General features: G+C 43.9%; 1 protein-coding gene across 1 annotated transcript in view; it reads right to left on the reverse strand.

Annotated features, from left to right (window-relative positions):
- vstm2a (V-set and transmembrane domain containing 2A) overlaps positions 1 to 27,467 on the reverse strand; it is a 117,619-nt gene that overhangs the window by 87,353 nt on the left and 2,799 nt on the right. The gene's annotated exons all lie outside the window — the stretch shown is intronic.

The following is a 27,467-nucleotide window of genomic DNA, read 5'->3' on the forward strand; positions in this document are numbered from 1 at the left end:
TTTTGTTGAGTCTGTCTGGACCATCACTGGTCACTGGAGCTTTCCAAAACAAACAAGATCAAATTGAAAGCTAAGAAAAGTCCAGACTCAAAAAAGGTATCAAACCTAATTTGTTGCTTAGTTTTTCAAAGCTACAAGTGCGATTTGAACTGAGCCATGATGCTTTCTGACCTCTGACCTCTCAAGGCTGCTGGTGAGACCTCCAGTGTGACGAGGACGCTCACTAACAATGAACGAGCTTCTTGTTTTATTGGACACACATTGGGATAGTTCTCACCTGAGGCGATACGAGCAGTTTTACTCTAGACCATTTCAGTACCTTCCAGAATGAGCCGGTTCGTGACTCTGCCACTTTAATGAAAATGAGCTGTTGCTGGCCACGCCCACCTATTATCTAATTGGTTGGAGTGAGGTGAGGAGGTTGGACATCCAGGAGGGCCTCAGCATCACCCGTTGATGTGGTGTAACAATAAGGGACTTTTTGAAAGTGCTCATAAAAGCGTGACATCCCTGGCACCAAACACCGTCATAAAACAGATGGAGGGGTGTTTATAGATGCAGTAGAGACCCTAATGGAAGCACAAACGTATAGGTGAGGTTTACATAAAATGTCTCCGTTAGATCTGTGTTTGAGATTAACGCAGAGCCTTTTTGTGTCCTCCATTTACCTCGTCATCTTTACCCCCGTCCTCCGCATACATGGAGATGACATAGCTGCTTCAGTCCAGAGGTTGTTTGAAGTTCCAGCTCAGGCTTTCCTTTGCATGTAAGACACACGACAGAGAGCCTGCAGAAGCAGCGTGGCCCTACAAACATGTGCAAGAGCATGGCTTCATTCAGCTTTACATGGTGAAAAAAATTACATCTTCTAACTCTGAAAAGTAATGTGTAGGAAAGCGGTGCTCAGATTATCCATCATCCGTCAATCCAGCCAGATCAGACAATCAGAAACATTTCAGGTGATATTTATTCAGGGGAAGATCAAAAAGGGATTTCTACATTCTAGAAATGTGAGAACCAGTATGTCCACAGAAAAAATGTAGAGGGAGGGAGGGAGGGTGGGTGGGTAGGTAGGTAGGTAGGTAGGTAGGTAGGTAGGAAGATAGGTAGGTGGGTAGATCAGAAGTATTTGGAGTGTGGCTCATTAGTATTTTCCTCTGATTGGCTAACAGCAATGCAAACATTCTGCTGCCTCAGCAGATTCTTCTTTCTTTGGTAAAATATGCAACACTGATGTTGTATCTCCACTAGGGTTAGGGTAAGTTACAGAGTTTTTTAAAGAAGCAAGGCCAGTAAACAGGAGCGACCCAGAAGTTATTACTTGCGACCCTAAAAAGGCTCTTATCTTAATTAGTTTATTGAACAAATAGCAACATTTTGAATGAATTAATGAAACAATAGTTTTTTTTTACATAAAAACAAATGAAAAATACAATAGAAATTCACATTTATAGAAATGAAAATGGCTGCTAATTATGTTAATACATTTGAAAATGTTCACATTGAAGAAATGCGGTGCTTTCTGGCAGTCTGATGTTGGTTTTATGCAGTTTAATTGTGGTGTTTTAGACAGTGTGGTGTTTTAAAAACAAATTACAGTTATAAAGAAAACATTTCGACAGTAAGAAACAAGAATTTCACAAAACTCATTTCAACACAAATGTGTGAAAACTGAATCGTGTGAAAATCGTCATCAGCAGGCGCAGGAACCCGGGCCGTTCTGGCAGCCTGAGCAGATCTGGTAGCTACACCGTAACTGTCAACAGGAGCGAGAGAGCGACTGCAATAACCAAATATGACCACAGGATGGCATCTTTATTCTTACACTCTGCACCTTTAAGTACAGGTTTGGAAGATATTTACGTGAGCAAAATGTACTTTTGGAATCTGACTTCTGTAGTTGTGTCTGTCCGACACAACAATCACACAAACACATTTTGTACGTTTGACAGACAAAACAAACAAGTTCAGCTTTACAGAAGCTTTTCAGACCAGAAAAAGCATTTCTTTCACTCGGCTGTTTGAATATCCGTCTGCCTTTTAAAATTTGCATATTCCATTTATGAGTACTTAAAAGTGCATTTGCATGTACCAATGGGAGAAAATCAAAGATTGCGTGAGCTGAAACGTGTCGTTATCACACGGCGGAGAGAGCAGATGATAAACTAGAACATCCAGGTGCGTCTGAGATGCCCGAGGCAGTAAAGACCTGCTCTGTGACATCCACATTTCAAACAACTTTCTGTGTACAGGTTTTATTGATGTTTCTCCAACATCAGTGGTAATCCGCTGTAGCGTTCTGAAGATATTTCTGTCATTCTCTCTGATAGCAGAGCTGTGCATCATGCTCAGTGTGGCGGTCAGGAACATGACCTTCCTCCTTTCGCTGCTTTCTGTGTTATGGGTTAAAAATGAGATTAGAATTATCCTAAACTCAGCGTTACTGTACACCTCCTCCGCCCTGGTTACAAAATAGTTTAATCCCAGTAACAAACTATTTGTTTCCATCAGTTTTACAAACACATGCGCCTTAAAATGATCTAAATGTGCATATTTGTGTCACGTTGAGAGCCGGAGGTTAGGACCCAAGGTGCAGGAAATCCAGAACACACAGCGGTTGAGAAGTAAAAATCCTTTATTTAGGAGGAGAACCAAAAATCCAAGGGGCGAAGGCAAAAACCCAATAACTAAACTAAGACCAAAATCTAAAAGCTCACTTTCTGAGCAGAGACCTAAAGACTGAGACTAAAGACTGGAGACTGGAGACAAAACAACGCTGACCGAGACAATGAACCAACAACCACAGAGTGACGAGACAAGGCTTAAATACACATGGAGAACAATTAAGGAAACAGGAAGCAGGTGTGTGGAGTGAGGGCTGGAGGGAAGGCAGGTGACACAAATTATCTAAATGGGGAAAACAGAACCAGTGGAGGGCAGATAAACCTAAAACATAAAACTAAACCTAACCCCGGCTTTCCACAGCAGCCGTCAGCAGCACGTTACTGCAGCAGCACGTCATAGCTGCTGATAGGAACGGCTGTGGTCAACAGAACCTTTTCCACTGGAGCCGTCGGCAGCCGTCAGCAGCGCGAGTCGGCCGCGTCTCAGGAGCAGCATGTCGCGGCCTTTACGCGCCGGTTCTATTTCCTACGCGCGACGCCTCTGAAACGGGTCAAGTTCGATATTTTTGGGGAAGGAAAGACAGGAAATCGGACGCGGAAATGGAGAGAAGCTCCCGAGATTTTCAGAATAAAGAACGTACTGCCTTCCGGTTGCTTTACTTTAAAAAAGGTTACTAACTGTGCGGCCCCGTGAGAAGTGATCACCTAGCTAGCGGTCTCCTTTGTTTTTCAGGTCCGTATTGGCGATTATAAAACGGACAGAACATAAAAACACAAACATTTTGGAGCCATGTTGTAGTTTTCTCCTGCTTGTTGTTGTGTTTACTGACGAAGTCACTCGTGTGACTTCGTGCTCTGTCGGTGACAGCTGCTCCCCTGCTGATTCGCGTCTCGTGGGAAGGGCCAAGCAGCAGCTTACGCGAGCAAGGCGTGCTGCTGCAGTAACGTGCTGCTGACGGCTCCCGTGGAAACCCGGGGTAAGACTGAGGGAAGGACATACACACACACACACACACACACACACACACACACACACACACACACACACACACACACACACACACACACACACACACACACACTGTAATAAAAATGAACTTGTCATCTGTTGTATAATTGCTTTATACAAGTTATTGATCACTACTGTTTGTCAATCACACTTATCATGAGGATAATCATGGTAGAGCCGAACATAATGTGATCATGAGGATGTAATCAAGGTAATCTTGGTGGAGGTGTGCAGCTTTGCACGCACATCAGGGAATGTATAAGGAGCAGAGCAGAGCTCAGAGCTGTTAGAGCTGTTTGAAGGATTCTATTTGACGAGGTTCATGGATTACGTTTTCTAACTGGGGTGTTCAGCTCTCCACCCATAAGCAACGGTAAGAGAAATGTTTCGTTCATGATTGATAACTTGTATGAATGCCGGTTGAATAAAGCCTTGTTGTTCAAGTTGTGTTTCATTGTTTCTGGCGTCGACTTGACAACGATCCTGATTAAATAAATATAAAGTGTAAAAAGAGACTTTGAGTCTTTTAAGGTAATTAAAATAAAATAAAACATTTTATTTTAGAACATTTTTGGCGTCACGAACAGGATCAGTCAAGCTATTCCAGCAACAATGAAGTGTTTTTGGAGAAGCAAAAAGGAGCCGAGTGCTTCTGGGGAGGGAACGCCGATTCCCGTGCCGATTCCCGGCTGGGAAACGGAGGAGTTCCGAACCATTGGTGATATGTTAAGGCAGCGCGGTGGACGCCCTGGGCCGTGGGGAGAGTTAAATGGAGTGGTCAGCCCCGCCGTGGTGCTGGACCGTTTGACGCGGATAGAAGTTAAAGAAAAAGCGCCGCTGGCAGGAGTGAGAGATATGATGTGGCTTTTTGCAGAAGCATGGAAAAAACAGGAGTTAGAATTGAGCAGTTGTAGAGAGCGAGCGGCGCAGGAGAAAATCCATGCTGAAGAAGTTGAAAAATCATGCTCAGAGTTTGAGCAGAGAGTGTGTGTGATGGGGAAAGAGCTAAAGCATGCTCAGAATGTTTTGGATAAAACGCTGACTTTTGTGTCTCGAGCGCAAAGGAAGGAAAAGAAGCGACCTCGTAGAGCAGGTCCTGCTCAGATCCGGGCGTTTGTAAAGAATGTTGGTGAAGATTGGAACCCAGAGAAATGGAACGGGGATCTTTGGGGGGATGATGAGGAGGAGGAGTGGGCGATTAAACCTGACCCACCACCTCAGCCCTTGTATCCATCATTACAGGGGATAAAGATGTCAGAACAAAGACCTATTACTAGGCGTCGGCGAGAACAGCAAATTATTCCACCAATACTGGTAGATATGGTGGATGATCAGGGACGGCCGGAACTCGATGAGGCGGGTAATATAAGAAGGATGTTACAACAGCAGCCACAACCCGCCCCTAGGCTGCTAACAACGCTAGAGGATTATTCACAAGATGAGTTAAATCACATGAATGGGAAGCTGAAACAGCGCCCAGGCGAACCAACTGACTCCTGGCTTAATCGCCTTATGGAGGATGGCGCGTGTGATATAGCCATAGATGCCGGTGATGCCATGAGATTTTCAGGATTAAGTACTGATGCACAGATAAATGCTGAATACCGGGCTACAGTCCGGGCATTGCCAGCTGATGAAGATTTCAATGTGGGGGATGCATATGCTCTGGCATGTCATGTAATCTATCCTACCACGGCGGACTGGTCTGAGATTAAAGGGCAATGGCAGACAGTGAGAGATGCCATTCAGCGGCTCACCAGACTCACTATTAGAGAGCAAGTGGCTCGAAACGGGGGAGCTGGAGTGGTGGACTGTAACATCTCTAAGGCAACTAGAGATCACCTCATCAGACATGCCCCACCACATTATAAACCCATGGTGACCAGCTTGTTGTTTGGCGCGGCAGACCAGACTTTTGCTGCGATAAAAGATCGTCTTGGCGAACTCACCACGCTGGGTGATTGGTCTGAGACGAGGAGAGAGGGAGCTAGAACTGAAAATAAACCCAGGATTGATCCACATTCAAGGGGTCGTAAAGGGGGGGCAATGGGCCCCTCTAGAACAGATCTGTGGAGGGCACTGCGACAAGCGGGAGTGCCGTTTGAGGAGATTGATGGATTGCCCACTAATGCATTGATGGAGAAATGCAGCCAAATGGGACTGAAGGTCCATTGTCAGTTCAGATATTGTCCTGAAAAGGACGACAGGATGTCTGTGTCAGAATTGGTTGGAATGTTGCAGAATGTGATCAGGGAGGTGGCGTCGAAGCCTGCTGAACCTTCCGCCCCTCCCAAGGAATCTTCAGAGGAGGAGAGTTCAGATGAGTGTTATCAGGTGGCGGCAGTGAAGCGTAGAAAGGAAAAACAGCACCGAAGGGAACATGATGATGAATAGGATGAAGGTCAAGCTCGGGTTGTTGCCAGTGCCTCAGGATGGTCAATAAATGATATCAGACCACATGTGGAATTACAGATTTATTGGAAAAAATCAGTACAGACAGTAATGGCATTGGTTGACACTGGGGCGGAGGCCTCGGTAATTCATGGCAATCCTGATAAAATAAAGGGAAACATTGTACCTTTGACTGGACTTGGGGGGCAGATGTTAGTAGGAAAGGGAGTAACTTTACCCTTAAAAATAGGAAATCAACCTATTAGAAATTACAGTGTAGTAGTGGCTCCTGCAAAGGAATGGATTATTGGAATGGATATATTGGCTGGAATGACTCTTCATCTGAAACATGGTCGATTTTGTTTTGGTATAAACAGAATCCACACCATTTTGGTAGGCAAGGTCAAAATGACACCTTTTCCCATTCCTGAAGCAACACAGGTGGTATCACAAAAACAATACCGGTTGCCTGGGGGTCAGAAAGAAATTACGGACACTATTAAAGAATATCTGGAGGCAGGAGTTTTGAAAACATGCACCACACGGTGGAATAATCCCTTATGGCCAGTGAAGAAATCAGATGGTTCATGGAGAATGACTGTGGATTATAGAGCGCTGAATAAACATACTCCTCCTTTAACGTCTGCGGTTCCGGATGTTATCACGATTGTGGAAAGGGTGCAGCATCACTCTGGTACATGGTATGCGGTGATAGATTTGGCCAATGCTTTCTTTACCATACCTATCCCTGAGGACAAGATGGAACAGTTTGCCTTTACATGGGAAGGAAGACAGTACACCTTCACCAGATTACCACAAGGGTATTTGCATTCACCCACAATCTGTCATAGGATAGTGGCTGAAAATCTGTCGACTTTAAAGATCCCATCAGGCATATTGCTATCACACTACATTGATGACATCATGATTCAGGGAAACACTAAAGAAGAGGTTGAGCAATTGCTCCCACTTCTGATAACACATATGAAGAATCATGGATGGGAGATAAATCCAGAGAAAGTGCAGGGATCTGCACAGTCAGTGAAGTTCTTGGGAATTATCTGGAATAGAGGGGAAAGAGAAATAACAACTAAAGCTAAAGAGAAAATAGCACGGTTCCCAATACCACAGAATAAGACAGATGCTCAGCGGTATATTGGGTTGTTTGGGTTCTGGAGACACCACATACCTCATTTAGGACAGATCTTGCAGCCTCTGTACAGATGCACTCGGAAGAAGGAGCAGTTTGAATGGGGGCCTGATCAACAACAGTCATTTGAACTAGCTAAAGAGGCCATCCAACAAGCTGTTTCTTTGGGGAAGATGTTGTCAGGACCAGTGGAGTTACAGGTTTCTGCAGTAAATGATTATGCTAACTGGAGTTTGTGGCAAAAACAAGATAGGTGCAGAAAACCTTTGGGTTTTTGGTCTAGGAAATTGCCTGATGCAGGACAGAGATATACTCCATTTGAAAAACAGTTGTTGGCATGTTATTGGGCTTTGTTGGAAACAGAAGCCCAAACTGTGGGGCATGAAGTAATGATGAGAACACATATACCCATTCTAACTTGGGTCATGAGCAATCCTACAACTCACCGCATAGGGGTAGCTCAAGAGGCTAGCATCATAAAATGGAAGTGGTATGTTTCTGAGAGAATGAAACCAGGAGAAAAAGGAGTATCAATGCTCCACGAGCAAGTGGCAGACGTTCCAGAAATGGATGAAGTGCCTTTTGAGGTAAAACCAATCCAGGATTCTCCTGTGAAACTGGGGGTAAGATGGAGCGAACTCACCCCAGAGCAGCAGGAGCGAGCCTGGTTCACTGATGGTTCCTGTCAATATGTGGCAGGAACCAGGAAATGGAAGGCTGGGGCATTTAACCCTGGTACACAACAAGTTATGGAACTCACAGGGACAGGAAAGAGTAGTCAATGGGCGGAGTTGAAAGCAGTACACATGGTAATAATGGCGGCTGGGGTGCAGGGAGTAAGTATTTATACTGACTCCTGGTCAGTAGCCCAAGGAATGTTAACTTGGATGCCAACTTGGCATGCTACACAATGGAAGATACATTCAAAAGAGGTTTGGGGAGCTGACCTATGGAAGGACATTTGGGAGAAATGCCAAAATATTCCTGTGTCAGTATTACATGTGGATGCTCATACTAATAACAATGATCCTGAATCCCTGCATAATCAGACTGTAGATAAGATAGTGAAAATTCAGGCTGTAAGACAATCAAGTCCTGGATTAGCCAAATGGGCTCACGTTACTGCTGGACATTGGGGTGTGCAGGGAACATTGAAATGGGCGAGGGACAGAGGAATAGATCTCATCATTGATGATATTAAAACTGCCATAGAAGATTGTGAACCTTGTCAACATCAGAAAAAGAGAATCCCTCGACATATACAGGGACAGATACATCGAGGTAAACAAGCGGGACAGTGTTGGCAGATTGATTTCATTGGACCATTGCCAAAAAGTAAAAACTGTAAGTATGCATGCACAGCCGTGGATACGGTGTCAGGGGTACTGGTGGTGCATCCGTGTCATAACGCCAATCAGGAGGCTACATTGAAATGTCTGTCATTAATAGAGACCTATTATGGACTACCTTTGCAGGTTCAGACTGATAATGGTACCCATTTCACTGGAAATAAGATCAAAGAATGGGCAGAGAACAACGCGGTAGAATGGATCTATCATGTAGCATATCACCCGAAAGCTAGTGGACTCATTGAGAGAATGAATGGGTTACTGAAAGAGAAACTAAGGAAACTATCGGTTACTAATTCTTTGGACAAATGGAGAGAAAATCTGACTAGGGCAGTACATCAGTTAAATAACAGACCCGTGGGGGATGGAGTTACTCCACTGATGCTAATGGTTGCCAGGGCAGGAAGGGAAACAACTTCTACTGACCCTCCTATACGAATGTGGAAACTAACTTCTGAGGCAGAACTCCCTGTTAGAGCAACTGCGGGCTCTGTGGGATTAGATCTTAAAATCTTGGAAAGCATCACTTTAGTAACCAATAAAGTGACAGTGGTAAAAACAGGATTGGGAATTCAATGTCCACCAGGAACTTATGCTCATGTGTGTCCAAGAAGTGGTTTAGCTTTGAGGGGTCTAACCATTTTAGCTGGGGTAATAGACTCAGACTATCAAGGGGAAATAGGTGTGGTGTGTCAGCATACAGGTAAAGAACCGTTGGTACTGGAAAAAGGAGACAAGATAGCTCAGTTAGTAATCAAACGGTGTGTAATGTCCAAAGTTGAAGAGATTACTAAACCTACCACTATCACTCAGAGGGGTGAAACTGGGTTTGGATCATCAGACTTTACTGCGGGGGCAAAAGTGTGGGTGGAGCAGCTCAATGGTCCTCCCAGAGCTGGAGAGATTATTGCACAGGGAAAAGATGCTGTGGTAAGTGTATTGTTCCCCGGAGAGGAAAAATGGATTAATATTCCGATAAACAAATGTTACAGGAGAGAAAATTAATGCTTGTCATTCTATCTGCAGTTTTGTATGTATCCCATAGGCGGGTGTCTGAGTGACGGTGGTTGACTGGGTCCCCTTCCCCTACAAAAGGATTGAACCCTTGTCGAGGCGATGGATGGGCTCCGCGGACCTGGTGGTGTCGGATGTTTGGTCATCGTCCTCCATGTCCTCGCTGTCATCGCACTGAGGGCACATTTCTGTTGGGGGCTCACGGAAGGACAAGTGTTGGAAGAAGGGGTCATGGGCCATCTGGAATTGGTTAGCAGTATGTCCAACCGCACTCAAGGCACATTCACATGCAGAGCAAATGACGCTTGCTACTTGGGAAACCTAACATCTACCGGTAAGATGTACCGGTGCAGAGGAAATCCGAGGAAGGGTGATCAGCCCGGGGGTGTTGGTTCAAGGATCAACAGTAACCTTTAATTCTGCAGCGCGCATCTGTGCATACCATCAGGGGAATGGTACTTGCATACAAAATGGCACAAATTGGAGTATGAAGGTTGATCGCGATTTCCGGATCAGGAATGGAACTGTAATCACAGGAGGATACGCCTATTTGTACATATTCTGGGTGCTGCCCGACACAGCTAGAGCTACGCAGACAGCTGTAGCTCCCCTGGTTCACACTTGTCAACAAATGGGACAAATAAGGGTAGCCGAATATGTGCGATGGACTGTGAAATTCCCTCCTATTCCGCCTTGTAACAGGAGGAGGCGAGCATGGTATGACACCGTGCTAGGAGGAACTGGAACTTTGTATGGTCTGGCTAACACAGCAGACAATGAGGTGACACGAACTATGCTGTCCAACACTGGAGAATACACCGCACAAGCTGTCACCAAGACTGCAAGATGGATGCCTTCGACTGTATCTAGTCAGTTAGAAGAAAGTGATGTGTGGAAAAGTGTATTTAAATGGAATCTAAAGCTTTGGAATGAAACTTATGATGCATTGCATAATTTGTCACACATAGGTAATTGGACAGTCTGTTCCTTGCAGACTATTCATGCTGAGACACAGAGAAATAGGTTTCAAATACAGGTAATGAGTAATAACTATCATGCATGGCGAACATTATGGAACATCAGTAGTTCATTATGGCTACAGCTACATGCAGAAATGACGATTTGTAATAAATCTATGTGTACTGGATACTGGGATCAGTATAATATGACATCAGTAATGACTGTGTGTAGATATCAGATACTGCCGGTGATAACCACTAAAGGGTTTTGGTATCTCCATGTTAGTGGAGAGTGGTGGGATGTTAAAACAAATCGAACATATGAAGTAAAACACTGTGATGAGACTGATAAGGGTTTAGCCTGCCCATTGGTAAAAGGACATAGCAATCCATGTTTCACTGATTCAAGGGTCGTACTCTGTGATTGGACGGTCACACCCCCAGAGGAACAGTTTTGGCAGGTGGGTCCTAACACCTTATGCGTGGCTACAATGACCAATTCCCCACAGGTACCTTCAGTTCCCTTTTCAGGTTGTCTCAAGGGTATACATATGTGGGAATGGAATAACGTGACCTATTGGTTGAGTAATTACACTGTATCTAGTCGGCTGACTAAGATACAATGGGAGGTTTTACACTCCCCTTGGACACTCTCACTGGAACAATTCAAATGCGCATTGGATGGTTCCACTGAAGTGGCAAAATTGATTGACTCTCATAGGTCCAACCTTTCCAGGCTCATGGTGTCTACTCTTGTGGCGCAAGGGGAAATAAAACATGTTGCTACATTGATTGAACAGGCTTCCGCTCATCATTGGTGGGATATATTTACCGCTAATAAAGTGCTAATTCCACCTATGATTGCAGCATTAATTATAATCAGCATTCTAACATTGTGTATTAAGAAGAGAAATAAATTGGGTAATAATGCAAAGACTACGATGAAAATTAAAGTGGAACTACAAGGTATGTTATAAATGACGTTGGTTTTGATGGGGAAATGGTGATGGATCCATGATGTTACATAAATTAGATGAAAAGTTCAAGAGTGGAATGTAATAAAAATGAACTTGTCATCTGTTGTATAATTGCTTTATACAAGTTATTGATCACTACTGTTTGTCAATCACACTTATCATGAGGATAATCATGGTAGAGCCGAACATAATGTGATCATGAGGATGTAATCAAGGTAATCTTGGTGGAGGTGTGCAGCTTTGCACGCACATCAGGGAATGTATAAGGAGCAGAGCAGAGCTCAGAGCTGTTAGAGCTGTTTGAAGGATTCTATTTGACGAGGTTCATGGATTACGTTTTCTAACTGGGGTGTTCAGCTCTCCACCCATAAGCAACGGTAAGAGAAATGTTTCGTTCATGATTGATAACTTGTATGAATGCCGGTTGAATAAAGCCTTGTTGTTCAAGTTGTGTTTCATTGTTTCTGGCGTCGACTTGACAACGATCCTGATTAAATAAATATAAAGTGTAAAAAGAGACTTTGAGTCTTTTAAGGTAATTAAAATAAAATAAAACATTTTATTTTAGAACACACACACACACACACAAAAACACTGAGCAGGGGACAAAGAGGCTGGAGCTACAGAACGTGAAGGAAGACCTGGAGGGCTGGGGATGAATGAATGACACAGGACCTGGGAGGAATTGACTTTAAAGTGTTACAAACATAAGACACAATATTGAGATGCAGAAAAAGGACACATGAGGGCGCTAAGAGACACAGAAGGGAATCTAGAGAGGGATGGAGAAACATCAGGAGGCACATAAGGAAGAGGCAGATGCAGACCATGACAATTTGTGCTTTTCTCAGAACGGTGTTTGTACCAGCCTGCTACAAAAACACACATTTTACTCGTGTGTGTGTGTGTGTGTGTGTGTGTGTGTGTGTGTGTGTGTGTGTGTGTGTGTGTGTGTGTGTGATGCAGATGTGAACCAATTAAGATTCTCTTGTCTCAGAACAGTTTTAGTTTCAACTGAACTGAAGGTGTGCTGGTGTCCCAGGCTCCAGGGCACGGTGCTTCCACGAGGTTTCAACAACGCCGACTGGATTCCTTTAATTTCTGAAGATGTGTCACGTCTCATCTGGGGAGCGTCCATTATTTAAAAGGAAAAATGTGGGAGCTGAAAATATCCCCACCGACATTCAGAGGCTTAAGTCCTTCAACACCAAGCTGGTGAGGAGCACATCAAAGGGATCAGAAGAGGAGAGATAGTCGGCAGATCGGTTTACTAGAACTTTATTGTGTTTAATAATATGTGTGTTTTTATTGGGTGAGGTTACATGTGAGTCACCTCAGACCATGGTGAGGACCAAACTTAGAACTAAAACTACGGATTTGATGATGATGATGATGGTGATGATTCAATGCATTTACTGAATGGGGTGAATGAATGAATGAATGAATGAATGAATGAATGAATGAATGAATGAATATCACAGCACTGTAAAACTTGACCTTGATTTTGAGATGGAGCATCAGTTGAATAAAAACCAGTTAAATATATAGGCAGAAGCCGGGAAACGTCCCAGATGCCCAGAAACATTCTCCTGATTGTTTTCACTGTGATTAGTAGAACATCTGATGGGAGCTTTAAGAAGAAAACACACTTTGACACTTTTTTCCCTGTTTGGAGTCTCAGAAAGAATATCATTACGCAGCCACAGCAGCCTGGCTCCTCCTCCTCATACTGGTCACCAGTCTGGTCCCATGATCCTCTGGAATGACATGGTATGCCGCAAATGTTTCAGTCTTATTCGTGGTTTTTAGCGGTGGAAGATTACAACAATAGTTTACTGCCTATGTGTACATACATGTACTTTTGTTATTATTTTTCTTGGTGCTGCTGTAACAAGTGCTTTTGCCCACTCTGGGATCAATAATGTCTAATCTATTCTGTTCTAATAACCAAGACTTACTGAAGGCAGCAGGTGTGGTGGTCTACTGAAGGAGCTCAAGGAGTTGTTAGTGTAGCGTTATGGATATGCTATTTTCTGCCCTTAACAGCTGCCCTTTGACACAGTGACAGTGTGCATAAATTGCCAAGGTCGTATGCTTGCTTCTGATGTTTACATTCTAGCAAAGAAGACAGAAGAAGGACGAAGAACGCTTTTCATTAATTAATCAAAGAACTTTATTTCTAATAAAGCTAATCAAAACAACTGTTGGTCAATAATAATCAGGTTATCAATCTGTGAAATCACAATGTTATGATTTCTGTGTTTAATGAGTAACAGGACTAACTGAGCCAGACATTCTGATCCACATAAGATGAACACATGACACATTGCTCCCTCATCCAATCAGAACTTCTTTTCTGTTGCTGGCAGAGTCTGTGGTGTTTACTTAATCGGTCCACTCTGATTTGTTAAGAATTATAAACAACTAAGTTAATAAAACAGAACAACACCATTTTAAGTTCAGTTCCAACAAAGCATTCAAAGTAGTTCAACTTGGTTCGACGCAGTTCCAACCAAGTACTCAACCAGCTCTCAAATCCATCATCGCTAAGTAAAGTGCAGACTGGCCAGCTGTATTTTCTACTTTTAAGCTGAGAACTGTCAAGCTGGAAAATTCTGTCATTTATCAACAAGACAATGGTTCCTTCAGAATAAAAGCTGAACTCTCTATGTGACGCTGACACCTGCCGTTGCTACCGGGAGTCTATTTGTAGACTGGTTTGTCGTGCTGCAGACGCTGTGCTATCAGTTCCAGCACCAAAGGAGGGTCCAAGGACCTGGCATTCCGGATCCAACACGGGAGTCTCCGAAGGTACGTAGATCGGCACAGATGGCGTTTCATGTCTCTTCCTCCTGAAGTCCCTCGTGGTTAGTTAGTAAAAACAACATCTTGCCCTCAGACTCGCCCCGCACCAGATGGAGATTCTGAACTGACACACACACACCAACACTTCAGCATCCAAATCCATATTCATCCATCATTAGAGAGTTAGTCCTGGTGATTGTTTCAAATAATTATAAAAATAAATATTCTTAAATGTCCCATATTTCTCTTTTCTTGTCTCTAAGTCAATACAAAGTGTTTGAATAAAATTCCCTGTGGTAAAAACAACCTCTTCTGATTCTAAGGTAAGATTAATTTCTAGACCTTAATAAAGTTTAAGAATATACCAACTATATTCCGCTACATTAGTTAGAAGCCAATCCACAGCCAGTCCCACACCTGAGTCTAGAGAACACCTGTGAGCCCCTGAAGCTCAGACCAGAGGGAATCCCTACAGGGGAATGTTTTTAGGTAATTATGAGACATTTCTAGAGGTATTACCTACATATATGTTAATTCTACTGATGTACACATCTTATACATTATACCTGGTATTAAGGGTGACTAGTTAGGGTTCATAATGATCTGCACATGTCCTTTATGGTCACAGACCTGAACTGACAGTAACAGAAATGTTACCCCAGTAGAGGCTGCCTGTATTTCACAAACCATACAAATCATTTTTAAGGTTTAATCATTTTCTCTCTGATTTTGGCTTCAAAAGAGCAGCTGTCAATGACAGTTCCATGCTGCAGGGTTTAAAAGGTGGAGGGACGATGTGAGGTTTTATTTAAAATACTTAAATCATTTAAAATGTTCAGAGGCAACGAGAAGAGTGCTGCAGCGTCTTCGTGCTCCGCTGACTCTGGGCGAGCCCGATGGTGACGGCTACACAGTACTGACACCACACACTAGTAGTGAAAATGACCTCCACAGGTTTCATGTATCTGTGCATACTTTCTCTCTCTCACACACACACATGCACACACATGCACGCACGCACACACAAACACACACACACACACACACAAACACACACACACACACACACACACACACACACACACACACACACACACACACACACACACACACACACACACACACACACACACACGCACGCACGCAGTCACACACACACATGCACGCAGTCACACACAGATACACACACACTATTTTCTAGCATTCATTGTGAGGACAGTCATTGACTACCATTCACTGTAGTGGCTGGGTTGTGCCTAACCCTGCATCCAATACTAACCCGTCTACTCCTAACCGTAACCTTAACTCACTCCTAACTCTAAAACTAACCAGCAGAGCTCTGTAACATGGAACCAAAGTGAGGACCAGCAAAATGTCCTCAGTTTGCAGGTAAAATGCTTGTCATTGGTCCTCACTTTGATGTATAGATGATCACACACACACACACACACACACACACACACACACACACACACACGCACGCACGCAGTCACACACACACATGCACGCAGTCACACACAGATACACACACACTATTTTCTAGCATTCATTGTGAGGACAGTCATTGACTACCATTCACTGTAGTGGCTGGGTTGTGCCTAACCCTGCATCCAATACTAACCCGTCTACTCCTAACCGTAACCTTAACTCACTCCTAACTCTAAAACTAACCAGCAGAGCTCTGTAACATGGAACCAAAGTGAGGACCAGCAAAATGTCCTCAGTTTGCAGGTAAAATGCTTGTCATTGGTCCTCACTTTGATGTATAGATGATCACACACACACACACACACACACACACACACACACACACACACACACACACACACACACACACACACACACACACACACACACACACACACACACACACACACACACACACACACCAGCAGCAGCAGCGTCCTGTGGAGACAAACACTGCAGGTCATTACCAACATATGAGAGCGTTGGCAGGCTGATGAGAGCCGCTGCTTCCTGCTGGTTTCAGCTGCAGCTCTCTGAAGAACAGACGCCGCTGCTCTAGTTGCAGTCAGGCTTTAATGGAGGGGCGGGGAGCATGACTTAAGGTCACTGAGAGAGCACTGCAACCCTTGAATTTCATGTTTTCTTGCTGTAACATGAAGTGAATATATTAGCTGACTTTAAAACCAATCTCGCTGAGACACAAGCACGTTTTAGTAAAAGATCAGGACTTTGCTCGTCCGTTTGTTCTTCAGCAGCACCAGGCTAAAGAACCCTAAAGCTCCTGGTAGCTTCACAAACCTATCTAAGACGGATATGAGCCAAATCGTGTCTTCTATCCAGCTGCAGCCCATTCATGCACGGCTGCTGCTACTTGAGGAATAAATCGTTCTGACTGTATAAAAGGCACACATCTGTATCAAGCATCATCTCAGAGATTTCAGAGTCTGAATAGGAAAGGCTCAGATTAACAGCTATGTAAAGATTTACCTTCTACACTCACGGAGAAGACAGAATTGATTATAAACCATTTTTACTTTTATGAACTGATTCTGAGTCTTTGCAGGAATGATTCGTGTTTGACTCTAACTGGCAGAAGACTTGCTGGACGGATCAGAACACTTTCTTTTACAGGAACAGCGCTGTTTTCTCCCCTGTAATCCCAAAATAATCCCACATCAAATAGAATTAGCAGTGGACACGGCGGTGAAGATTTGGACAGTAAATACATTGTAGAGCAAACAACAGCATCCGGATAAGCTGGATGAAGACAATCTGAGCCCACCTCTTGACAATATGAAGGATTTCTAACCTAAAGGGGAATTACCTCATGCACTTTTGGCTGGAAAACACACACACACACACACACACACACACACACACACACACACACACACACACACACACACACACACACACACACACACACATACACACACACACACACACACACACACACACACACACACACACACACACTGCAACCATGCTACCGCCACTTAAGTGTGCAAGTGTGTTTTATTGTTGGGATACTAGTAGAACCTGCTGAACACACACTTTCTCTGTCGTGGAAAACAGCAGCCCTGACCTGTGGTCTGGATCTTTAAAACGACTTGGTGACTTGTGGTTGTGCAGAGAGCAGCTTGGGCCAAGATAAGTGCAACCCGCTCAGGTACCTAGCCTGTTTGCAATGGCCACACCCCCTCTTTGTTGGGAACAACCCCAACAGCCCTACTCAGTCCGTGTTAGCAGATGACGACTGATCGGTACAATCCACACAAATTGACCCGGTTGGAAAACGCAACGTCAGTCACTGATTGGCTGGTGGGAGGAGTCACTGGTTTCTCCAGAGCTTTCTGCCAGCAGCCATTTTGGAGTTCAGAGTCTGTAAAAAAAAACAGGGGCTGAGCCTCTCACACCGCCATGTCTTCCACTGCTGTGTTGTGTTTTGGTGTCACACACAGATCACACACCTGTTATGTTGACCACATCCACTAGTCACTAGAGCAGTATCTCAGTTGCAGTGAAAAAACCCACAGCATGTAGAGTGGAGTCAAGCTGAGCCTTGTTCAGCGAGGAAAAGAGGCAGAAATTTAGCCCTGAAGGTATTTACAAAGCACAGCTGATGGACTTAGTGACCGGCCTGAAGAGCCTGTTGGGCTACGAATGGTTTAATGCACATATGTCAGACTCAAGGCCCGCGGGCCAGATGCGGCCCGCGGAGCATTTTTATGTGGCCCGCGAGATAAATATCAAAAATACATTAAAACTGGCCCGCTGGCCGATTTTACCGCAAAGACTTCAACTCCCATGATGCTTTGCGGCGCCAGCGCGGAGGCAACGCGCCCCCTCCTTTGTGTTTTTTCCAGCGCCTGCTGCCGGTCTCTGCAGCTCCTCTGTCTCGGACAAACTACACTCCTCTCACTCATCTATTTTCTGACGTTGAAGCCCAGAAACGGAGAATCTAGCCGCTCAGTAATGTGTTCACGACTGAAAGAGAAAGTTTTCCAACTAACGTCCAGACAGAGCTGATATAACTCCAGCGAACAGCAACACGCTCAAACCAGCACGACTCTGTGGTTGCTGTCTGTTTCCTCCCCGACACACAACAACGTGGTCAAGCTGCTCAGACATGTTCATCAGCACAAACCTATGTGAGCACCTGTTGTCATCTAATGTTGTCATTATTATGATGAAGATGAACAAAACAACAGGAGTCTCCTCCTCAGCTCAGATCAACCCCATGATGCAGGTATCTGGCTGGAACAGGTGAGCATCACAGTAAACCAGTGGAGCAAACTGAGCTTTAAATATGTTGGTTTTATGCTCTTTTTCTGCTCCAAAACATGAAAGTTAACAGGTGAGATGTTGCATTTCATTTAAGATAAAATGATATTTTTATTTTGTTGTTGGCCCGTGAGAAAAGATTTAAAGATTTAAAAGATTTTAAAAATGCTGATTATACCACAAGTAATGAATACCACTGATGCCTTTTATTTAAAACTGACTTGCTCGTGTGTAATTTGGTTATTCCACATTCAGTGTTAATGCAGAAATACATTTGTTTCCAAATTTAAAGGTTCAAAATTGCACATATGTTGATAAAGAAAATGTGCAAATTTGTCGTCATTTTTTCAAAAAATATTAAGTTTGGCCCTCGACTCCGTCGCAGAGTTTCATTTCGGCCCCGTGTGAGTTTGAGTTTGACACCCCTGGTTTAATGTGACTGCCAGTCAATGATCTCTGGTGTTTTATATAAAAAAAAAAGTTGGGAATATTACTGGAGTTCGACAGGCAAGGCCACCTAGTGGCCAGATTTGCCACATATGGACAGGTAGAGTCCCCGGGAGAAGGGTTATCTCAAATGTGTCAATTTTTTCTTGATGAAGCAACTTAATCATGCTTGTTTGTTTCTTTCCTCCTCTGTAATTCCAGCAAACTAAATCATTATGCACAGAATGCTAACTAGCATCTTTATGAGCAGACTAACCAGTAGCTGGAGATGTTTTGCTTTAGTCAAAATGAACGACAAGATGATTAAAGATGTCTCCCACTAAAGTAAAACTACGTAACCTGAGTTAATGGAAGCAACACCAGAGTGGAGCACATTGGTAAATCTTGTCTAAGAAAGAAGGAACAGTGATAACTGTCACAGCTAAAGATCTGCTGTGGTAGGGTGAGGGTCAGTAGAAAAGAAGTGAGATAACTGTCAGTGACAGGAGCATGGAGACGGAGGAGCAGATGAGGACTTTATGATGCATTACGTCTCAGACTCCACATCATTACTGTCAAGCTGGATGGCTGCTTTTAAAACTGTCTGCATTCAAAGCTGAACTGAGGAAGCTCAACGGTCTCTCTAGTTACAATGTGTGCTAGGTTGTTAGGTGATCGACCCCCCCCCCCCCCCCCCCCCCCCCCCACACACACACACACACTTGTTAAATGTCCTGTCTATTCCAGCTCAGACTGGGAAAGTTAGTTTGACCAGCTGATACAAGCACCTCCAGTACAAACGTTTAGCCGCGCCCCTTCAGCTGAACGAGTTATATTCAGTAAGTCTACATTGGTAGAAAGTAGCAACATGCCACTAAAATCTGGAATGGGACTTTATCTGGGACCTGTTTTATTTTTTAATGTTTGAATCCAGCTCTGAGTTTGTGAGCCGTGTTCAGCAGAGACTTGTTCAAATACACATTTCAGTCCTACACAGAGCCTTTTAAAATCCTTCTGTCTTGATGTTTCTCTACCAGAGAGATGGTGTTGGGTCCTTTCTAGCTAAAGAGCAATATTTCAGATCTCAGCATGTTGGTCTTCTGCTTTTCTGGGTCTGGCTTGAGGGACAGCAGCCATGGAAGGCAGATCCAGACTTCTCTCTCCAGAGCCACCTCTACCAGCTCAACCAGGGAGATTCCAATGTGTTCTCAGGCCAGCCTATATTTTCCCTTCAGTGTGTACTGGGTTCACCAGGAGTCTCCTCACTGCAGAAAGTGTCCACAGTACTGACCCTTTGGAGGAGTTCAGAAGGCACCCAACCCAAACACAACCTCAGCTGGCTCCTTTCAGTTTGGAGGAGCAGTAGTTCAACTCCAAGTCTGAGTTCCCCTCTCGGTCTCCAAGGCTGCACAAGCCCTCCTGCAAAGGAAGTTTATGTTCTGACACGTGTCAAAGAGATTAAAGACACACCCATACAGTGTGTGTGTGTGTGTGTGTGTGTGTGTATGTGTGTGTGTGTGTGTGTGTGTATGTGTGTGTGTGTGTGTGTGTGTGTGTGTGTGCATGTGCATGTGTGTTCATTTGTGCGTTTGTGTGTGTGTGTGTGTGTGTGCATGCGGGAGCGTGCATGCGTGCGTATGTGCATGCAAGCATGTCTTTGAGCTTTTACCAAGACCAAGTTCACTGAGAACCCGCTTGTACTTTTGATTTTAAACAATCTGTCGCTGTGAGGTTAGCATGTAGGCTCGGTTCACAACATTTGAACTGAAAATTGAACTCACCCATCTTGGCTCCTGACGGGAAAGGTTGTTATTGATTTAAAGTTCAGGAAACATCAGAGAACGTCTCAACTATTAGAAGCTAAACGTTAGCATTAGCAACTACTCCACCATACGAAAAAACGCCAGGACCCTCATTGATCACCCATACTTGCGAACAGATCTGTGCGTATTTCGTGCGTGAGAACAATACCACGAACAACATCATGAAGAATCTATGTTATTGGAGGATTTAACAGGGTGTGCACTCTGGAAGGAACGCATTCTCTGTGAGCGCTCTGGAAGATCCCTCTGCTATGCTGGGGTTTGGGACCCTTTGTGATGTGACAGATAAACAGCACAAGTCCGATTCTAGAGAACCCCTCAGAACCTCCTCTGTTCCTCGATCATACACGCCATGTTGCCAAGGTAACCAGACTGAATGTCAGCTCAATGGATGCTGCACTCTCAGACACCACGCATCTCGAAGGGAGAGCCCAGACAACCTGCGGAGAAAACTCCTTTCGGCTGCTTGTATCCACAATCTTGTTCTTTAGGTCACTACCCAAAGCTCGTGACCGTAGGTGAAGGTAGGAACGTAGACCGGCCGTTAAATCGAGAGCTTTGCCTTCTGACTCAGCTCTGTCTTCACCACGAGATGCAGCACCAATCCACCTGTCGATCTCATGCTCCATCTTTCCCTCACTTGTGAACAAGACCTTGAGATACTTAAACTCCTCCACTTATGGAAGGACCTCATCCCTGACCCGGAGAAGGCCTTCTACCCTTTACCGACTCAAGACCATGGTCTCAGAATGAGAGGAGCTGATTCTCATCTCAGCTGCTTCACACTTGGCTGTGAACCTCTCCAGTGAATGCTGGAGATCACGTTCAGTTTAAGCCAACAGGACCACATCATCTGCAAAAAGCAGAGACCTGATCTTCAAGCCACCAAAACAGATCCTCTCAACACCTTGGCTGTGCCTAGAATGACTGCTTAAATGTAAAATGTACGAATTGTCACGTCTCCTCTGTCCTGACTGCGTTTATTAACTCTGCAACTTTCTTTTACGCTTCGGCAGCCAGTGTTTTGATCTCGCTGTCAATAAAGTTTGTTTTATAAAAAAAATCATGGAATTTCCTCATGAGCTGAGGACAATTAACCACTATGGTTAATTGAAGGCGTTTCTGTATGTCAATGACGGTGAACATACACGAGCACCTGGGCACGCACAGGTGGGATTATCATCAGACGAGTGCGGAGGAACGTGCGTATGAGAGGCCAGCAGAAGTTTCAAAAATCAGTCTTTTGACTGTTCCTACACACATTCTAAATTTCGGTCTTAGGAGGGAAAATAGGAGAGTTTCTACAAATGTTTGATAAATGAGGCCCTTGGCTTGAGTCGTTTGTGGAGATAAAACATAAACGCTGCAAAGCAAAGTCAGTAGTAAAGTCATGTTGCTGTTAGCCAATCACAATCCATCCATCTATCTTCTGAACCCGCTTGGTCCACGTAGGGTCGCGGGGGGGCTGGTGCCTATCTCCAGCAGTCAACAGGCAAGTAGGCGGGGTACACCCTGGACAGAGTGCCAGTCCATCGCAGGGCAACACAGAGACACACAGGACAAACAATCACACACACACACACCTAGGGACAATTTAGTCAGACCATTCAACCTAACAGGACTGTGGACTGTGGGAGGAAGCCGGAGTACCCGGAGAGAACCCACGCATGCACAGGGAGAACATGCAAACTCCATGCAGAAAGATCCCAGGCCGGGAAGCAAACCCAGGACCTTCTTGCGACAAGGCAACAGCTCTAACCACTGCACCACTGTGCCACTGTGCCACTGCACCACTGTGCCACTGCACCACTGTGCCACTGCACCACTGTGCAACTGTGCAGCCCCCCAATCACGTCCAAATATCAGGAAATAAGAAAACAATTTCTTCCACACACCTCTCCTCTGCCTCACTTCTAGTTCCTGAAACAGGATCGCCTGAGCTTTTTTACCACAGAGGTTGACTCACAAGACATTTTTTCATACCAGAAACCAAAGCAAAGGTGTTGACAATAATGGGCTCGACACACGGGAGGCGACATCGCCTCTCCTCCATTCATTTTCTATGAGACATGCGCGACAAAGCGATAATCGCGGGTCTCCCTCCTACCAAGCGAAACACGAAAAACGTGCGTGTGAAATTTTGCGTTCGTGCACGTGTCGTGCACAGGCGACCCAGCGACGCGATCCCAGAAAGTTTAAATATTTTCAACTTTTCATCGCTGTCGCTCGGACGAGGACCAATCAACGTAGGTTTCATTCACTGACCAATGAGCGGACAGGATGCTCCGCACATCTCAGAGCAAACATGGAGGAGAAGTTGAGTATTATTATGTTTTATATAGTAAAATCAGAAGTAAGATTTCACATAACTCTAGCAGTATCTTGTGAAACATCATATCTACCACTTTATTAACTGAACCACTTAAATAACCTTAATTCCCTCCAACCTGACACAGCCAAACAAAACAACGGAAGTTTCGATTTTGCCATGGAACAGAACACGTAGACGGCTTTGCCGCTGCCACGGGTCGCTTCCCGTGTGTCAGGTAATAAAAGCGACAGCGACAAATTTCGCTGATCGTGGTCGTTTGTCGCCTCCCGTGTGTCGAGCCCATTAGACAACAAAACAGACAAAAAAGGGTGACAATAAAGCTGATTCTGATTCTGAAGAAAAAGAGGGATTTTTGAATGAAGACTATAGGCCACATGGGGTTAACATGTGCACTTTCAATAGTTTATATTTTCTATTAAGTTTCCACGTGCAGATTTTTCTATTTGAACATGCAAACTGATGAGATTGTCTCTAGAACAGGAATTTGCTTGGTCTTCTTAACAAAAATTATCTGAAGCAAGTAGCTTCTCCATCATAGAGATACTGGTGCTAAACTAGAGCCAGAGTTGGTTTAGCACCAGTTCCTACTGCTTCTGCTTCCAGTTCAGTTTATTATAGTTGAATTAAATGTCTCCAGTTCCAAATGTGATGCAGAACAACACCATCATGTCTGATGAGGCCAGATTCAAGTAGATTTAATACAATCTAAATGTGGTCGTTGTGATTGTTTCACTCTTACTGAGTTTCACTTAAAACCAGATGTGTTTGTGTCGACGTGAATGAGATGCTCAGCTGTTAAAAGTGTCTTCCTGCAGGTGGTGAGTTTTAAGTACGTAGGTCCAAGCACCAACACACACACACACACACACACACACACACACACACACACACACACACACACACACACACACACACACACACACACACACACACACACACACACACACACACACACACACACACACACACACACACGCACACAATTACTGTTTTGACTAATACGACCCGCCCTTATAAAACTGGTCACATAATTTAATGTCACCAGCTTGTTCTTATAAAGCCAACATAGTGTGTGTGTGTGTGTGTGTGTGTGTGTGTGTGTGTGTGTGTGTGTGTGTGTGTGTGTGTGTGTGTGTGTGATGTTTAACAAATACTGTAGGAAAACCAGTGGAGTGGTTAAACACTGGCTAAAAATAGACTATGCTAAAATAGGTTGGAGGTATATAAACACCTATTTGCAGGAACAAAGTGACAAATCCTGTGATCTGGGTAGACGACGCCCAGCCGCCCTACCCCTCTGTGATCCTTTATGGATGGCGGCGGAAGGATCAAACCTTTATGAGACACATTTTAAATGACGCAGTGACTCAGCTCTGATTTGACCCTCTGGCTGTGGAAAGCCAAACTGGTTACTAACATCCAGCTCAGAATCAGGGCCCCCGTAAACATAGACCTGTGGAATGATGATGCTCAGATAGTTCAGATGCATGAAACCGCATGCACAGGAATCCAAACACGTCTCTATAAAATCCTGATCCACGTGGAATTCAGTGCACATGAGAGAGCGCCAGACAAATGCCCTTGACATGCCTGCATTCAAATATGCAAATATATGCAAATGTGCCCTGCACACGGGCTTCTACTCACTGCTTGTCTCCTCAAACATCTTTTCTGTGCAAAGGAACGAAAGTAAGCTTCGGACAGAATTTATGTTCAACATGCTGCTAAATGAGGTAGAGGTGTCCAAAACATGTTTTGGCATGCTGTCCTCTGGCATTAGTGTGCGTGTGCGTGTGCGTGTGCGTGTGTGTGTGTGTGTGTGTGTGTGTGTGTGTGTGTGTGTGTGTGTGTGTGTGTGTGTGTGTGTGTGTGTGTTGAAGATGGAGCAGGTGAGACAAACACATTAACACAAAGTACATGATGACTTCAAAGCAATTAAAAGCAGAGAGTTAATGTGCACAAAATTAGATTCTCATCTGTCAAGGTTGTTCAACACACACACACACACACACACACACACACACACACACACACACACACACACACACACACACACAAACACACAACTAATTTCAACATAATATTGCAGTGTAGAAAAATCACAATTCAATTCTCAAAAGCCCAAACAACAAAATACCTACTTAAAATTTTAAATACAACTCACTTCAGAAGATGTTTAGCTAGACGTTATCTTTGGGAAAATAGAAATATTTGGAGTTTTTTCTGAAAACAGTTTTTGTCATTTTCCGTCAACAGAAATCCTGGTAGTGCATTCCATAGCACCATTGCACGATAGACCACAGTTTTCTGCATTTGATTTGTTCTGCACGTAGGTAACACACACTGTCCATGCATACTTTGTCTTGTGGAATAATCGCGTTTATCTGCGGAAAAAGACAAGGTGGAATAAGTTACATTTGGAGTTTTGGTCGTAATGATATTTCTAATAAACATTGTTAATGAAAACTCCAATCTCTCACTTACTTTTAGCCAGGACAACTTATTGTGTAACAGATTTACAGATTTGGTTCTGTACAGACTCCCCAATACCATGCGCGCTGCCTTGTTTTGTGCAATTTGTAACTCGTCTGGACAATTTTCATTGGTGTTGGTCCAAACCACAGAGGCATAATCTAAGTGTGAAAGCACCAGTGACTGAACTAGTTTCTTAATTAAGTGAAATGGGATGAATTTCCTACAAAGTCTGATAATGGCCATACTTCTTCCTGTTTTTTTCAACAGGTAGTTAATCTGAATCACCCAGGATAGTTTATCATCAACAATAACACCAAATAACTTAAACTCATCAGCCTGTTCAATAATTGTACCATCTAAGGTCAAGCTTAAAAGTGGATTCGTTTTTAAAGAGTGTCTAGATCCTATGACCATACATTTAGTCTTATTTGTGTTTATTATCAAATGGTTTGCTGTGATCCACCTATTAACAGATTGTAGTTCGTTATTTAGAACAGTATTATGTTGTAATACTGTTTTCTCTGGTGCGAATAATGTAATATCATCTGCATAAATTGTCATTGTGGCACGATCCAACTCAAGGCAAGTCATTCATAAAAATGGAAAACAACAAAGGTCCTTAACAACTACCTTGGGGCACTCCACAACACATCCTTTCAGTCTCAGTGTAGCTGCCATTAAAATAAACCGTATACTCTTGATCACAGAGATAACTGTCAATTCATTTTACAGAAGAAGGTTCCAATCCATAACACCTCAACTTTGTAAGAAGCATGTTGTGGTCTACAACATCAAACACTGCCCTTAAATCCAGCAGCAGATTTTCAACTAGGTTCTTATTGTCAGTTTCTTGCAACCAATCCTTTTCCACTGCTCTAAACACTGCAGTGCTGACAGAGACTGCCAGGAGAGGTCTGTCACTCCACATCGGCTCCTTGTAAATTTTAGGATACATGGCAAATTGTTACTTATTAATTACAATCCTCTAATGGCTTAGCTCTGTCTACTTTATCCTCCATGAAGAACACCCCACTCCCCCGTATCCAGGTCTATCGGCTGTAATGCTCCAGGATTAAAGAATCTTCATTTGTGGCTATGGAAAGGAGGGTTTGGCTTTAGGTTTGGAAACATCAGGTCCCATCTGTTTTTTTTTTTCAGATGATGTGATTAGTATATTAAGCCATGACCTTCAGTGACCTTGGGTGTTGTTCTTCAATGTTTGGTAGTAAAGAAGAAGCTTTATTTGAAGTCAAAGCTCTGAATTTGCATTGCGTTCCAACCCAAAGCCATGACTAAAAGGACCTTCCTCTGTAGGGTGGCCATGCTATGATGGCCATGCACTGATGCCGCTCTACGTTAGAAGAAGCTGGACCGCGCCACTAAGGAAATAAATGTCTGGGCTTCCTTCCTAGACTTTATGACATCACTATAGCTAAATGATGAAAACGGCCTGTAAGGCCATTCTGCTTAGACTCCCATTTGGGATCATGTTAGCTCCAGAGAGCCCTTTGCCCACCTGGTCAACCGATTAGTAGAGCATGCCCAAAGTCCCTACAACTCATTGAATCAGCAAACAAACTTAACAAGAAAAGTATTTGCGGAAAAGTGGGTCAGCGGGCCAGTTTTAATATATATATTTGATCTTGTGGGCCAAATAAAAATAGACCGAGGGCCAAATCTGGCCCGGGGGCCTGAGTTTGACCGCTGTGGTCTAAAGTCACAATAACAACTGAAACATAATGTGAGTTTTTAGTTTCTACGTGTTGAATTGTGCTACAGTCAGCTTCAGCCCACCGGGATCAGAGTTTCCACGAAACAAACGGAGCTAAAATAGACTAAAGCAACAACAGAATGGAAGAAATAATCAAACATGTTTCAGACT

Source organism: Nothobranchius furzeri, chromosome 7 (genome assembly GCF_043380555.1).
Source record: "Nothobranchius furzeri strain GRZ-AD chromosome 7, NfurGRZ-RIMD1, whole genome shotgun sequence".
Lineage (NCBI taxonomy): Eukaryota > Metazoa > Chordata > Actinopteri > Cyprinodontiformes > Nothobranchiidae > Nothobranchius > Nothobranchius furzeri.